Genomic DNA, 18,068 nt, shown 5'->3' on the forward strand with positions numbered 1-18,068 from the left:
GTGTAGTGTGGGTATGCAGTGTCTGCACAGTGCTAATGCAGGGTACAGGATAGGTGTGCAGTGTGTGTACGCTCTGTGCAGTGTATATGCAGAGCTATGCACTGTGAATGTAGTGTGGGTATGCAGCGTCTGCACAGTGCTAATGCAGGGTACAGGGTGGGTGTGCAGTATGTGTGTATAGGGTGTATGCTCTGTGCATGTGCAGTGTGTATGCAGCGATATGCACTGTGAGTGTAGTGTGAGTATGCAGTGTCTGGACAGTGCTAATGCAGGGTACAGGATAGGTGTGCAGTGTGTGTATAGGGTGTATGCTCAGTGTATATGCAGAGATATGCAGTGTGGGTATGCAGTGTCTGGACAATGCTAATGCAGGGTACAGGATAGGTGTGCAGTGTGTGTATAGGGTGTATGCTCTGTGCAGTGTATATGCAGAGATATGCACTGAGAGTGTAGTGTGGGTATGCAGTGTCTGCACAGTGCTAATGCAGGGTACAGGATAGGTGTGCAGTGTGTGTACGCTCTGTGCAGTGTATATGCAGAGCTAGGCACTGTGAATGTAGTGTGGGTATGCAGCGTCTGCACAGTGCTAATGCAGGGTACAGGGTGGGTGTGCAGTGTGTGTATAGGGTGTATGCTCTGTGCATGTGCAGTGTGTATGCAGATATGCACTGTGAATGTAGTGTGAGTATGCAGCGTCTGCACAGTGCTAATGTAGGGTACAGGATGGGTGTGCAGTTTCTGCATAATGTGTATGCCTTGTGTGTATAATGTGGCTGTACAGGGTCTACTCAGTGTGTGCCTGATTTACTTAAAGGTTCATACACACCTACCAACTATCTGTCCGACTATCAGCCAAACTTGTCTGTTAAGCCCCAATCACCCGCTCAACAGCGGTCTTTTATGCAGCACAATTGTCAAACAGCTTTTGTTGTGAAACCACTAAAAAAGTATTTTGCTATAGTTCAAAGAGCTGATAAGAAGTCAAACCAACAGTTGGATTGACTTCTTATCAGCTCTGAACAATAGCAAAATACTTTTTTTAGTTGTTTCAACTTGTTTCACAACAAAAGTTGTATGAGGCTTAACAGACAAGTTTGGTAGATAGTTGTTAGGTGTGTATGAACCTAAAGGCGCGTACAAACGCACTACTTCCGCAAACGTCGGGTCCGTCAGACCCTCCCGCTGGGCGGACGTTCAGCCGGTGTACACGCTGTCTGCAGACTGATAAGGCTGTTTCTGAAGGATCCGCTGAGTGGGTCGTTCAGAAACAGGCTTATCATTCTGCCGACAGATCGTATACACGCGCTACTGTCGGCTGAACGTCCGCCCAGCGGGAGGGTCTGACGGACCCGTCCTTTGCAGCGGTATTGGGTGTGTACGCGCCTTAAAGAAAACCTTTAAAAATAAAAAAATAAAAAGTGGCTGTTTTGGCTGATTTAAATCTACTGTGTGTACAAACATTAAAGAGAATCTGTAAGAAACAGAGCCCCTGGGGGGGGGGGGGGTACTTACATTGGGAGGGGGAAGCCTCTGGATCCTAAAGAGACTCCCCTATCCTGATCAACCATCTGGATCTAATGCTGGCAGCCCCCAGACACAGAGCAGAAATAATATGTACAAATGCTGCTGCGCACATGTGCAGTAGGGCTCTCCGCTTGGGATTCGGTGGAAATGGCTGAGCCCAATTGGGTCCACTCTACTCTGCAGGGGCATATGGCTTGCGCCTGCGCAGTAGACCTTATCAGGCTCGCCTATTCCCTCTGGAGCCTGAGTGGAGAATCCAGTACTGCGCATATGCGCATGCTGACAAGTGTCCGACAAGGAGATCCTTAGGGGCATCTCAGTGCTGGATCCCCTCTACGGAGGTGGAAGGGGGAAGCTTCTTCAGGATCCATCTCCTCCCCCTCCGAGGTAAGTACCCCCAGGGGCTCTTTTTGTTACAGATCCTCTTTAATATTTGTACACAGTAGATTTGAAGCGGCCACTAAAGACCGCCTTTGCCAAAAATCTAGGGTGTGTACAGCAGCCTGACCCTCCCGGACGTGTGGGTGCGAGATCTGGCCTGCTGGATCATTTTGGCCGAATGCTGCCTAACACAAGTCTTTTCCTCCTCACTGCTCCTTTTCTGGTACAGTGAACCTGAACTCTAAATATTGGTGGAGAAAGCAACTGTGATTTTAAATAGTGGCAGAAGGTGCATGGATTTTGTCTACAGATAGGAGAGGTTAGTGTATAGCTGCGTCTACACGTAGTGATCCGGTGGCGATTTGGCTTATCAATCGAGCCGCTGATGCGGCTCGATTGATAAGACCCGGCAGGTCGGATCTTGCCACCGCCGATTCCCTGCTCGTTCCCCACGAGGGGACAATGGCAGGGAATCGAGCGGAAGATAAGCGGCGCCGGGCGGGGACGAGGGCGGATCGAATCCGGACGCGGCGGGCACGTGCGGGGATGTGGAAGAGGCGATCTGGCGGCTAATCGAGCCGCTGGATCGCTGCGTGTAGATGAGGCTTTAAGCATAGGTGGGGTGTAATGTGAGATTACAGTAAACTCTAGGTGGTGAAAAAAAAAAAAAGTGTGTGTATATACACCTATGGCTTCCTCCAGCCCCCTTTAGGCTGATCGCTCCTTCGCCATCCTTATCCTCCGTAATAGGCCCTGGAAAGTCCTTTGGCCCGGAGCGTACTGCGCATGCGTGGCCCTATCGTGCTCCCGTATCTGGTAGGTAGCGTTCTGCGCCTGCGCGGCACTACTGCGCAGGCATGGAGCGAGCAGGGCTGGACCTTGCCTGCGTCGACTGGAGGATTTTCCAGGGCGAACTGCAGTGGATCCAGGTGGCATAGAAGGACGAGGAGGGCGCAATCAGCCTGGAGGAAGCCCCAGGTACGTATATTTTTTTTTTTTCCACCATCTCAGGTACCCTTTAAGGTTATAGAAAGCCATGGTACTGTAGAATATCTGTGAAATTAACAATATTCTACTATGCGTAATATTACAAATATTCTACTATCAGTATTAACCAGTGCCCAGATTTCCACGCACCTCTTTTGTATGGACGCCTTGCTGGCACCTGAAATGAAAATTATTATTTTTATAAACTTAGGTTTTCTTGAATTTTAAACAAATCCTTGCTGTGGAGGTTACAAACAACTGCAGTCTGATCTCAAATGGCCTTGGCTGCCCTCTAGAGGCAGATGCTGCACTTGCAATCACACGGTCAGTAATTCAGAAACCTCTCACCATTTGATATGGCATGGCATCTTCAGCTACAGGGCAACTTAAAGTGTACCAGAGCTGAATACAAGTATGAGTTTTATACATACTTGGGGCTTCCTCCAGCCCCATCCGCACGGATCGCTCCCACGCCGCCATTCTCAGTTTTCTGTACCGGGTCATGCAACTTCCTCCAGTCGCAGCCAGTCTGCGGCTGCTGGAGAGATACGTAAATAGCGCACTTCACTTGCATCGGACTGGCCGCGACTGGAGGAAGTGCTAATGGACACGTGCATGCGTACTACTGCGGGACATTGCATCCCAGAAGTAGTACACAGCCAGGCTGCTCATAGATGTTCGCTGGTCAGCTGTTCGCCACCATCTCTAGTAATCAGGTTTGCGGAGAGGATCATTGGGAGACCCCTTCCCCCACTTGACCACCTACACAACACTAGACTGCGCTCTAGAGCGTTGAGGATTGCCAATGATCCTTCTCACCCAGGCCACCACTACTTCAGTCTGCTTCCTTTAGTCAGGAGGCTTCGGGCCATCTCCACCAGGTCTGCCAGACATAGGTTAAACTCCCTGCACATACTCCCTTAAAAGTAACCCCCCTCCCCCCCAATATCCACGGCCAGGGCTTCGTCACGGCCAACCAGACTGCCAGCCCACTGGACTAAATCGCTGTGGACTTGTCACTCTACCATTCCGTCTCCTTTCAGGTCACAATTTTGGAACTGCTCTGCGTGAAATAGATACTGTTGCTACTGCTGCTCCCAGTTGGTAACTGCATGCTATGTCTCTGTACATCCCTTGCTAGCTCTATGTCCCAGTCCCGAGCTTTGCATTGTGCCCAACCTAATTCCAGGCATGACCCAGTCATGCTTGGTGAAATAAACGATTCTGGAGACACATCTGAATACAGATGGAGCTTCTAAATTTAAAATTCCCCAATTCTACTACCTGGGAAAAAACAAAGAGGTGTTTGTATTGCTCTCAAAGATTCACTTGGTTTTGAGGTAGCTAACATCTTCAGCAGTAAAGAAGGCAGACTGGTAGTTGTCTCATGTAAGATAAATACCCAAGAATTCACTATAGCAAACATATACTCACCAAATGAGCATCAAAGCAATTTCTTAAACAAAAAAAGAAAAAAAAATATCCTCCATAACAAAAGGTTCTTTAATTATAACACGTGACTTCAAAGCAGTCAGAGATCCACTTACAGATTGTACCACTGAAAGAAAAAGAACCCCAGCCAACATCCAGTCTGCCTTGACAAATGTTGACCTTTATGACACTTGGAGGTGTTTACACCCGGGGGAAAAGCAATGCACCTTTTACTCACCCATTCATCACTCATATACCAGGATTGATCATATACTAACTGACACATTTAAACTCCCAAACTTGAAAAAAGTAGAGATTGGTGTGAGAATCTGGTCAGATCACTATCCTTTAACCGCTATATTCCAGTTACAAGGCCCACAAACTAAAGGCAGCGTATGGAGAATGAATAACCTAATTTTACAATCAGAGAAATTCTCCCCCACTAATTAAACAAAATCTGGAGGAATACTTTAAATTTAATAACACAAATGATATTTCCAGAACCACACTCTGGAACGCCCATAAGGCATATATGCGTGGAATTTGTATGAAATACAGTGCAATTTTGAAGAAGTTCAGAGAAAAAATTGACAAACTAACCAAAGAAATCAAATCCTTAGAGCAGGCCATATTTTCTAACAAAATTGATCTTATCCCTAAACTTGAAAACTTACGCCAAGAATTAGCTGATTGCTTTTACCAGCAATATGATAGGTGGCAGATAACGTTAAAGGAGAGTGGTGACTCTGACCGGAACAAAGCAGGAAAGACCATGGCCTTAAAAATTAAAGGTTGCAGAGTAAGAGAAACGATTATACAAATCAAACATCCACACTCAAATTCAATGGTTCATGCCTGCAAAGTTGGACAGCACACTGCTAAGGTCTTGTATTTTTGGCCATACCCATGACCACGCCCACATGCTGTTGTCATCGTCCTCTTTTTTTGGAAATCAAAATATGGTCACCCTAACATAATAGTCAAGATAAAAATAGGCTACGGCGATGACAGCCTGCTGTTTCGAGCTGGACAGCTCTTTTTCAAGCCACTCAGCCTTAATAAAATCATCAGCAGCACATGTTTTTATAGGCGCAAGTAAGTACATTAGCCAATCAATTCAAATTAGTAATAGCCAATCAAATCCTGCAGAAGAAGGAGCAGACCTGATGGGGAACAAGTGAAAGCAGATCTACATACCACATGGAAGACTTGTCAGACGTGTCTATCAGCAGCACGGTGAGAATACACAGACTTCCGCATCTCGGAGCGGTGTCAGCTGACCATTATTATTATTATTATTATTATTATTATTATTTAGTATTTATATAGCGCCAACATCTTCCGCAGCGCTGTACTGAGTGTATATATAGTCTTGTCACTAACTGTCCCTCAGAGGAGCTCACAGTCTAGTCCCTACCATAGCGTCAAGACCATGACGTCAAGTGGAGGGCAGAGAAGTGTAAGAAATGGACGGTTTGAAAATCCATTCTTAGAGCACATGTTTCAGACAAAGGACGTCACTTCCTGCTTAACTGACCGAAGGCGGGGATAAAGTTTGAATCTCCTGAGGGGCATCCTTTCAGCCAATGACAGTGCGCCTCACTGAGCCGGAAGTGATGTGTGGTGAAGGGGTGGAGTCGAGCAGGATAAAGGCTTTGACCATGTGCTGTGAGGGGGGCTTTTGCTGGAATCTGCGAGGGTGAGAGGGGTTCTTTGGCTGGAATGGGCTGGTGAGGCTGTTAGCTGGAAACCATGGCTGGGTAAGCTGTATCTGCGCATTGTGGGCTGTATGTTAGGATATATTGGGATGCTGCACTAATGTTATGTGTTAAAGTATAATTTGTGGGCATTGTTTCCTAAGCGTTATGTGTTCATATGGTTGGATTTCTCTGTACATGCTGTTTTCTGTAGTTCATCAGTATCTGTACCTGTATCGCAAATACCACTTGCAATATAAACATTATTTATACTGTTGTTGATGTGTATTTCTTTGCCTAACGACCACCTAGAACTTACGAGAAATCGGTATTGTTGTCTTTATTATTATCCCATTGTTGATGCAATATTTTCAGCAATATCGTATTTCTTACCTAAATGGTGAGCGGCAGGTAGGAGGTGTGTTATGATTTGGCGGGAAAGCATATTAATAACTGTATAATATTGCATGCTGGATTTGTGAGATAGGTCTGATGTTGAGCTTATACTGCAGAAAGGTTTTGTGAGTAATTGTGGTAAGCAGCCACATGGTTTCAGTGTAAACTCTGCCTATTGTTGTGTGCAGAGATCACAGTGTTTGCATTGAATAGACTGTCCATTGTTGTTGTTTAGGGGTAAACAAAATGGAGACCTCTGTGCAACTGACTAAATTGAAAAACCAGGAAAGTATTGTGAATATATTGCAGAGCTCTGTAGATCCGTGGAAGCATGCCCAGATGTATGTGTATGATTTGATCAATAATAAGAAGTTGAAGAAGAAGGAGGCCAAAGCTAAGCTTATTTTTGCAGCCCAATGGATAGCAGAGCAATACAGGGGTGTTGTTGAACAAAAATCAAACCTAGAACATGAGGTTCAGAGGCTGAAGGACAATGTAAAAGACTTACAAAGTGCAGTCTCCATTTTAACAATTGCTGCTGAAGAGGCCAATGTGGTTGCCATTACCCAGCAACAAATTGTTGAGGAAAATAAAAGATTGCTTCGTCAGAATGCAGGTCTGACTGAGCAGTTGAAGAAAGCACAATGCAAGTTGGAAACATTGTCTGTGTCCTCCAGTAGTGAAGCAGTTAATCAGTGTCCAAGTGAAAGTGATGCTGGTTATAGTAGTTCTGAATGCAGTGGATGTTCAGTTATTGAGTTGCCAGAGAGTAAGCAGGAGGCGCATTCTCTGGAAAGGCCCATTCAGGGGAACAGGACTTTAGAGAGTCCAAGAGATGATTTGAAAAGGAACCATTTCAAATCATCAGTGCAGCACAAGAGAAAATTCAATAAGGTGTTTGCTGTACAGCCTGTAAGGGACAGCGCTGTACATATAGTGAATAAGCCCCAGAGAAGGCATGAGACCCGGCGGTGCTTCCAATGTGGGGAGCAGGGTCACATAAAACAGTTTTGCCCGTCACTTGGGAGAGACAGGCAGAATTATTTCAGAGATAATAAATTCCTTACCAGGAGGAGAGAAACGGAGGTGTACTCTCCTAGGTGGGGGAACGGGCAGAGGAGCCAGGACAGGGCCTGGGTTCCTTACAAAGTTCTCAGATCACAGACTGAGCAACTACAAGCTGAGGTGAACTGGCTCAAGGAAATTCTGCAAACCAGAGCAGAATAATAAAGCAAAATGTATGGGAACTAAAACAGTGCGGAAGGTTCCAGAACCCTCTCACTCAGGAGCTTTGTCAAATGTTGCTAATGGTTTTTCAGTTTCTATTTCGTAGGAAACCGAGGAACAAAAGAAGATCCCATGCAGTGTCTTGATATATCATTGTCATTTTCAATCAGAAGTCCTATCAAAGCTGCTTAAAGTAAATAATGGGGTAGGACTTGTGATTCTGTGAACTGTGTTGTTTTGTGTTCTGTTATGTTGCGCAAATGTGGGTTAACCAAGAATCCAGTATGCTGGAACCCTGAGCCGGATGTGCTATCTGCAGACGTCTTGATAACTTCTGGGACTGTGCAAGAGACTGAATGCATCGCCACTGGAGTCGTTATGAACTTTTAAATCTGCAATTTGGAAAATATTTATATAAAAGGAGAACTTTAAGGACTGTTTTTGTGGGAAACTTACATTGATGGACTCTTTATATGGACATTGGAATCCAATCTAATCCCATTCATGGATCTATGGACTGTTACATTTGGTGAAGGTTCTCTCATAAATTTCGATCACCTTCAAGTGGGGGATTGTAAGAAATGGACGGTTTGAAAATCCATTCTTAGAGCACATGTTTCAGACAAAGGACGTCACTTCCTGCTTAACTGACCGAAGGCGGGGATAAAGTTTGAATCTCCTGAGGGGCATCCTTTCAGCCAATGACAGTGCGCCTCACTGAGCCGGAAGTGATGTGTGGTGAAGGGGTGGAGTCGAGCAGGATAAAGGCTTTGACCATGTGCTGTGAGGGGGGCTTTTGCTGGAATCTGCGAGGGTGAGAGGGGTTCTTTGGCTGGAATGGGCTGGTGAGGCTGTTAGCTGGAAACCATGGCTGGGTAAGCTGTATCTGCGCATTGTGGGCTGTATGTTAGGATATATTGGGATGCTGCACTAATGTTATGTGTTAAAGTATAATTTGTGGGCATTGTTTCCTAAGCTTTATGTGTTCATATGGTTGGATTTCTCTGTACATGCTGTTTTCTGTAGTTCATCAGTATCTGTACCTGTATCGCAAATACCACTTGCAATATAAACATTATTTATACTGTTGTTGATGTGTATTTCTTTGCCTAACGACCACCTAGAACTTACGAGAAATCGGTATTGTTGTCTTTATTATTATCCCATTGTTGATGCAATATTTTCAGCAATATCGTATTTCTTACAGAAGCACCGCATCATCAGCAAATAGCCAATAGAGAAATAGACTGGCCGTGCTCCAATCACTCCACAGTCGCTGTAACAGCAAGCCGGCGAGCCAGTTACAAAGCACATAAGCGCTGACAATGCGTGCATAACCCCTCCCCTCGTCGCCGTGGCAACTGACAAATATAAGCAATATCTGGGCCAGTGCTATAGACAGCCTGCACAATCAAAAGATTATTAGCACATCAACCAACTAGCAGATGCAGTATGTATATATACACAAATCCGCACCACAAAGAAGAAGCTTTTTAAAGGGAAATGTGCTAATAGGCATAAATAGTAGGTCTCTCACCATACAGCCAAAGGCAAGTCGTCTGGCAGCCTCATCCAAGACAGAAACTGAAAAACAAGAAAGAAATGAATGAATCCCCAAAAAGTGGCTCAAGCGCCTGACACATTTCATTAGCATATATGATAAATCTCCAATACTATAAAGCAAACAAAATCACGGCATATACTTAAATAATATTCAAATGTCCAGAACCGAAATACAGAAACTCAAATCGTACTCATGATTCATGCCCCCCCCCCCCCCCCCATTACATTCAGCTTTTTGATCCGCCATGCCTTCCGTCTGCCACCCCTTGCGTCTCAATAATTCACCCTGTCTACTCAATCTCCCCCTCCAATTTACTGGAACACTATCTATCACTTGTACTCTCATCTGAGAAACGCTGTGTCTGATTATAAACTAAACGAGAAAAAGACGCAACTCTTAAACATAGGCTGTAGTAAGGAGATAGTTGGAAAGATAAGTTCTCTCGCCGATCTAAGATGGCAGAAAAAGGAGATCACCTATTTGGGAACTAAGGTTTGAAGCAACCCAGAAGCATTATTTTCTACTAATTTTACAGATATAATCAAGTCCAGTTCAGATTCCCTAGAATCCTGGAATAAACCAATATTTAACAGTATAGGCAGAGTAGCAATTATTAAGACTTTCCTTCTCCCAAAGATTCTTTTTTTGATACAAAACATCCCAGTTGACATTCCCGAGGCATGGTTCCGGTAATTGCACAGGCTGTTCCAAAGGTTTATTAGGCTCAACAAAACTCCCAGTATCGCCTATCATTATCTTACAAAAAGTAAAGAAGCAGCTCCCGATATGGCCCGGCATCACACTGCTAACCTTCTTAAGTGAATCCTGGAATGGGGATGCATAGGCGAGAGGAAGTGGTGGGTAGAAATGGAGGCATCGTAGGTGAACTTCGGTTTGGTCTTCTCATGGAACAAGAGTAACCTTAGTAAATTGATGGGAAGTACATCTCACCCCTTTATTAAACCTATGTTGAAAACAATGCTAGAACTAATTAAACATGATGGAAAAAAGAGGCAAACACCACTCCAAACCTTAAGAGATAATCCAGACTTTATACCGGGGCAGTCTTTAGGATGGTTTACACTGAATGAACTTATCAAAGGAAGTCCTGTATGCGCGCTAATAGGCGACCCGCTGTCCTGTCACAACGGCGCATCGGGTCGCTTTGCTATGCGGTCAGAGTAGCGGCTGGTGGCGGGAGATTGAGCCATTTACAGGGGAATCGGCCGCCCGCCTGGATCCTAGTGTGCTCTGTTCATGGCCCCCTGACAGCCGGAGATTGCAACAGTTACGGTGAAGCGGCCACCGAAGCTAAGAATATCGGCGGCCCCCAGGGAAGGAGAACTATACTGACCGTATACTGACTGGGGCAACAGTACTATCTTTACTGGGGCTACTCTGCTGTGTATATATATATATATATATATACACACATACATACACTCCTCCCCTATATACAGTGATTTCAGAGGGGTGGAGATTTGCCTGTGTTGATGATAACAAGCAAAACATGGCCGCTCTCATTGTATCACAGGAAGAAATAAATCCTATGTTGTTGAAGGTGTTTGCAGGTAGATTTTCTGTGTAAAACATCTAAACTTTAGATAGGATATATAGACAAGTTACTTGCTATAGTAATTTTTTCATCTCGGATCCACTTTAAATGAAAAGGCCATACCTTCAACTGTCCTAGGGAAACTCCAAGTAAGTAACTATCTAAGGACAGCCCAAAAGAGAGTTCCCTTTGGAACAAATTTAAACAAGTTTGAATTGCTTGTTAACAATGGTGCTATCCCCAATAAGGGGTTAGGTACCCTTTATAACTTCCTAAGTCAGGAAAGAGACTCTGGAAGAAGCAGAGGGGTACATATGTGGGAAAGAGAATTGGGTCCTAGGATGAGTGACATAGACTGGAATAGAGTATATAAAGACATCTGGTTATCAGCTAGCACTAATGTCCAGTTAACCTAATATAAGCTGGTCTCCAGGTGGTATTGTATCCCCAGAAAAATGGAGGAACCAAGAAGCTGGAAAAAGAGTGGTTGGTGGAGGTGTGGAGCCCCAAGCCCATCTTATAAACACTGGTTTTGGGAGTGTCATAAACTTTGTGGTTTTTGGAAAGAGAAGCCTTTATTAAGAAATATTACAGCCCAGACTTTGTGAATGACAAGATTTTGGTCTTATTTGGTCAGACTAGATTGAGGATAGAGAACGACCTAAAAATATTTTATATAACTGTGCATTGGTTGCCAGGAAAATGATAATAGATAGGTGGAAAGATGATACACTTCCCTGTTTAGCAGAATGGCGCTGCAAGATGTTATCTTTCTTGAATGTAGAATCGGGGAAGAACGTAGAACCGGAAAGAGATGAGTTACGGGCGATAAAGGAATTACGGGACAATTTAGAAACGGATGTCTAGAGGGATTGCGACTCTTTATATTGCTGTGCTGTTAGTAAGGAGGTCATTAAGGAGGCAAATACCTTACTCCCTGTTGTGTGCTTTTTGTTTGTTTGTTTTTTTCCCCTCTTAAAGAGAAACTCCAACCTAGAATTGAACTTTATCCCAATCAGTAGCTGATACCCCCTTTTACATGAGAAATATAATGATTTTCACAAACAGACCATCAGGGGGCGCTGTATGACTGATTTTGTGCTGAAACCTCTCCCACAAGAAGCTCTGAGTACTGCGTACTCTGGGCAAACTGCCACAATGTAACAATGTTCACAGACAGGAATTAGCGGTTTACAGCTGTCTCTAACAGCCAAAACAGCTAGCAGCAGCTACATAACCTGCCCACAGTAAAAATGTCACCATGTAATACATGTCAGAATGTAAATCGGGGAGAGGAAAGATTTTACAATGAGCAAACACTGACTAAATCATTTATACATAATTATGGTAAAAAATGAAGCACTTTTTTTACTACATTATTTTCACTGGAGTTCCTCTTTAAGTGTTACTTGCTGAGCGCGAAATGTAAAATTGGGTGCCGCACAGCTGTTTAGCGGTTATAGTAACGGCTACCACTATCGGGTTTTAATATCTAACGCCTATGTCACAATTGCGTTAATCGCAAAGGGAAAAAGAAATAGAGAAAAAAGGAAGGAAGGTATTCACAGTGCAGAATTGATATTTAAAGGATACCCGAACTGAAATGTGACATAATGAGATAGACATGTGTATGTACAGTGCCTAGCACACAAATAACTATGCTGTGTTCCTTTTTTTCTCTCTGCCTGAAAGAGTTAAATATCAGGTATCTAAGTGGCTGACTCAGTCCTGACTCAGACAGGAAGTGACTACAGTGTGTCCATCACTGATAAGAAATGCCCATTTTTTACCTCTTTTTTTGCTCTCAGAAGCCATTTTCTGCTGGGAAAGTGTTTTATAGTTGGAATTTCTTATCAGTGAGGGTCACACTGTAGTCACTTCCTGTCTGAGTCAGGACTGAGTCAGCCACTTGCATATCTTATATTTAACTCTTTCAGACAGAGAAAGAAAAAACAAACACAGCATAGTTATTTGTGTGCTAGGCACTGTACATACACATGTCTATCTCATTATGTCACATTTCAGTTTGGGTATCCTTTAAAGAGGAACTCCAGTGAAAATAATGTAGTAAAAAAAGTGCTTCATTTTTTACCATAATTATGTATAAATGATTTAGTCAGTGTTTGCTCATTGTAAAAATCTTTCCTCTCCCAGATTCACAGTCTGACATGTATTACATGGTGACATTTTTACTGTGGGCAGGTTATATAGCTGCTCCTAGCTGTTTTGGCTGTTAGAGACAGCTGTAAACAGCTAATTCCTGTCTGTGAACATTGTTACATTGTGGCAGTTTGCCCAGAGTACCGCGGTACTCAGAGCTTCTTGTGGGAGGGGTTTCAGCACAAAATCAGTCACACAGCACCCCTGATGGTCTGTTTGTGAAAATCATTATATTTCTCATGTAAAAGGGGGTATCAGCTACTGATTGGGATAAAGTTTAATTCTAGGTAGAGATGTGGCGAACGGTTCCCGAACCGTTCGCCGGCGAACATCTCTAAATTCATGGGCCTCTTACTACTTCCGGGTCGCAATGACCCGGAGTAGTACGCCTGCGCTGCCCGGCGGAGCGCGTCCTAGGTCATGAGTGACGTCACGCTCATGCGCAGAGAGCGCCCGGCAACAGGAGCGCGATCTAGGACGCGCTCCGCCGGGCAGCGCAGGCGTACTACTCCGGGTCATTGCGACCCGGAAGTAGTAAGAGGCCCAGAGAGGTTCGCCAGGCGAACTGTTCGGCCCAACACTAATTCTAGGTTGGAGTTTCTCTTTAAGGGGTGTAGTAGAGGCTGCAGTATAATTGATGGTTATGAATGTAAAATAGGAACGTAAAATAGGAATGTTAAAACTGGCACAGCAATTACGTCAGTTAATATAGCTCTTAGCAGTTAGCATCGGCGACAGTTACAACAGTGGTTGTGTACGTTCGTTCCAAGTAAACTTGGAACATTAACACTTCACATTAATAGTGCATAACCGCGATTTGTTGTAAAACGCTACAAGCTGTGCGCAGCGCTCATTTAGTTTATTTATTGTATTTATAAAGCGCCAACATATTACGCAGCGCTATGGCCGTTATTACCGCCCTGCAACTATTGCGGGATACTATAAGTAGTGTACTGCATCAATCTTTCAGGGATTCACACCCATTCCTAGTAGCTTTTCCTTTCGTATACCTATAAGACCGGTGAGGGCAAGAAACGCTGTGTCTAGCCTCTCATTGGTGTTGGGATCTTTAGGCTTGGGCGCACAGAGGTTCCTTTTATTAGATGAATGCTCCTCCAACTTTCATTTGAATTTACTAATAAAAGGCTAATTTTTGTTAACTTAATCCATTGTTGTGGTGCGGTTTCTAGGGTCTATCTGTTCTCCTGTGTAGTATACGTTTTTGGTTTGGCCCTTCTGAACACAACCTTGCTATATAAAGATATACATTGTTAATTCGCCTGTGTATTGTTTGGATGCTGCTAGTCCCTCTGTTTCCTTTGATTCATCCTCCATATTCCTGTCACTTCAGATGTCCTGTGCCTTACATACCAGTTCCCACTTGCACGTGGCCAGCGGGGGGGGGGGGGGGGGCTTTGAGCAGTGTTATGTCCGCTCCAATGGTCACTGTAGCCCGGGGCAGATGGTTTACTGCCATAGGCTATATGGTGAACGCATTCGCCTGCCCGGAATTATTGCTGACTGCACAGAATTGCAGCCTGCTTACCGCAAATAAAAACAAGGAACACCAAGAGCCCCAATAGTGTAATATGTACTGGTAAATGGTTACTAGATAGAGTAAATAGTAATACTCACAAACCAGGGTTAGGCAACCACTGTAAAGGCAGGTGGGGAGATTTTCCTGCCCCACTCAGGAATAAGAAGTCGCTCTCTGTAGATGAGAAAAAGGGGGTTCAACCCTCCACCCAGGGTGGACTCAATATTATGCAGGAGAACAGAGGCGCTAAAAGGATAAAAGGAAGCTAAATGAGCTTAAAAACCATTGGTAAATAGAGGAGGTAGTGGTGGACTTACCGCCTCCAAGTAGACACACAACGACTGTAGTAAAGACAGTCAATATATTTTATTTATGAACTCCAAATATGCAACGCGTTTCGCAGGTTTGATCCCGCTTCATCAGGCAATAACAACGGAGCAATAGCATATGTGGTCAGTAGAAGAGCCAGGCACCTCTGACCACATAAGCTATTGCTCCGTTGTTATTGCCTGATGAAGCGGGATCAAACCTGCGAAACGCGTTGCATATTTGGAGTTCATAAATAAAATATATTGACTGTCTTTACTACAGTCGTTGTGTGTCTACTTGGAGGAGGTAAGTCCACCACTACCTCCTCTATTTACCAAGAATTTATCCTTTTGGCGCCTCTGTTCTCCTGCTTACCGCAAATGGATCTCACGGATCCATTGTAGAGTGACAAGTGTGAACGACAAAAAATGGGAACAGAGCCGAAATCTTGCTGTTGGCAGGAAGACAGTGTCTGCCAGCTCCCTGTCTACCAGCATTTAAAGCAGGTTCAAATGTGCAAGTGTAATAAGATTTATTAATGTAGTGTATGAGTCAGCAGTGCCAGAAGGCACATACAGAATAGCATAAAACAAAAGCCTGCCATACAGTAGTAAAAGTCCTGCATTTATCTCTGCTATCTTATGTACACTGATGCCCTTGGGTGTCACAGATCACAGCTCAGTAACGAAACTTTAGAGAAATGGAAACTAGAAACTTAAAACTCATACATGTGTGTGTCACGCAAGCTAACCTTGTGATCGGTTTAGCTTGGATTGCTCATGAGGTCTGCTTGAAGCAGATAACTGAATGATAGACACATTGGGCTCGATTCACAAAGCGGTGCTAACCCAGTTACAGACTTTAGGCGTGATAACTATTGCACCACGCTGGTGAAAAGCCAGTTTAGGCGTGATAAGTTTAGATAAGTGTAGATAGCGCGCAAAGTCCCACACGCAAAGCAGCGCTATTAAACTCTATGCGAAGTGCACCAGACTTTGCTAGCGCAAAACTTTTGATCAGCTGTGCACTGCGGTGCTAACTCAGTTGGTGCTTAAACTTATCATGCCTAAACTTATCACACCTAAACTTATCACACCCAAACTTATCATGCCTAAACTGAGTTTAGGCATGATAAAGGGCTTTTCACCAGGGTGCTAACTGTTAGCAACGCTTTGTGAATCAGGCCCATTAAATTATAACCCTTTCTCTAACTAGTTATAATGTATTACTGAATATACCAACGAAAACCCAACAACATATTTTTACATGATTAAAAAGATGTGAGATGATTGGCCGCGCACCTAACAATCTTGGTTGTTCCAGGGTGGCGCACAAAAGACCGGCCCGACTGCCTGTCATGCCTGTTTGCTGCTGTATAAGTGCGTTACCAATACAGCAGCAAATACAGGCAACACGGGCTTCAATTAAGCTGTCTGAGAGGACGCACACACACAGCAGGGACTGGTCAATCGGGATCTCCCTTTATACTCGCTCTCATGATAGGCAGCCAGGCTGATCTTTCCTCTCCATACAATGTTTAGGTAACCTCTCATACCACGTGAAAGTGGCAAGATTGTTCAAAGAAGATTTGATTGTGTATGGCCAGCTGTATTCTCACTCATAACTAATCTCTGTGTGGCCGAGAAAACCACGTCAGTACTGGGAAAAGATAACAAGTTCACGGCTTATTTGTAAGGGCCTGGTCACATTATGAGAACTTTTTGTTTTTTAAAAGCACTGGCGCTTAAGCAATGTTTCTCAATGTGAGTATTCTCGCATGAGCGATGATCTTTCTTTCCAATCGCAAACGCGGCTCCTGCACCGTTTCCTGAGTGTTTGTGCCTCAATGCAAAGTATAGGGAAATCGCAAAGTGCTTGAAAAAAGCGCTTTGAAAAGCGTTTTTGGCGAGTTCTTTTTAAAATAAATACATTGTATTTATTAAGCTCCAAGTCAAAGAATTCACTTCCTGATTGTTGTCAAGAAGTTTTAAATCAGGATGATACCATTTATTGGCTAACTAAATACCTACTATAACTATAAAAACCTACTATAACTCCCTCAAAGGAGCTATGCGAGAAATTTGCTTGCTACTTTGCTGACAAAGTATCTTCTATTCGGTCTCTCATTCAGTCCACAGCACCCAAGACTCATGCAACTAATGGAAATAGCTGCAAAAACAGCCTAACACCCTGGACTGACTTCAAAAGTATTAGTGAGGAAGAGATCTCAGACATCCTCTGTCGTCTCCGCCAGACAACCTGCGACCTGGACCCACTAAGCATATGCTGAAATACCCTGACCTGCTTGGTCCAGCATTTCACAAAATAGTAAATTGCTCTCTGCAAGCAGGGAGGTTTCCTACCTCTCTAAAAGAAGGAATCATCAAGCCCCTTCTTAAAAAACCTTCCACGGATCCAGATGCTATGAGCAGCTACAGACCTGTCTCCAACCTCCCCTTCTTAGGTAAAGTTATTGAAAAGGCTGTCTATCTGCAACTTGAAACCAGGCTGTCAGTAAACAACATCCTGGACCCTCTACAATCTGGCTTTAAGAAACACCACAGCTGTGAAACAGCCCTCATCCAAGTCTGCAACGATCTGCTCATGGCAAGGGACAGAGGGGAATGCTCCATCCTAATCCTGTTGGATCTCTCAGCTGCTTTTGATACAGTTGACCATGAAATCCTGCTTAACAGACTGCAGGAGTACTGTGGCATCAGTGGATCAGTCCTCCAGTGGTTCAGATCATTCCTGACTGACAGAACACAGAGAGTATCCCTAGGACCTATAATGTCCAAACCTGCACCTCTACAATTCGGAGTGCCACAAGGATCAATCCTATCCCCTCTGCTGTTTGCAATCTACATGTTGCCACTCGGTACACTTATCCAACGACATGGCCTGACGTACCACTGCTACGCCGATGACACACAGCTATACCTGTCCTTCAAACCTGGTGGAACAGACCCTACCCCAAAAATAAACTCTTGCTTAGCTGAGCTTCAGGCATAGATGAATGATAACTGGTTGAAACTGAATGCTGACAAAACTGAGGTCTTGTTTGTCCAAAGCCAGTGCCCGCCATCAAAACAGCTCTATCCTAAAGCAACACCAATCAGGATTGGGAATTCAGACATAAACAGCTCCAACCTTGTGCACAGGCTTGGCATACTAATCGATGGGGAATTGAGTTTCAGAAACCAAATTTCATCTGTAGTTAAATCTTCCTACTTTCATCTGAAGAACATTGCAAAGATTAAACATCTGATTTCCCCAGAGGATCTTCCAACCCTAGTTCAC

Source organism: Hyperolius riggenbachi, chromosome 12 (assembly GCF_040937935.1).
Source record: "Hyperolius riggenbachi isolate aHypRig1 chromosome 12, aHypRig1.pri, whole genome shotgun sequence".
Classification (NCBI taxonomy): Eukaryota; Metazoa; Chordata; class Amphibia; order Anura; family Hyperoliidae; genus Hyperolius; species Hyperolius riggenbachi.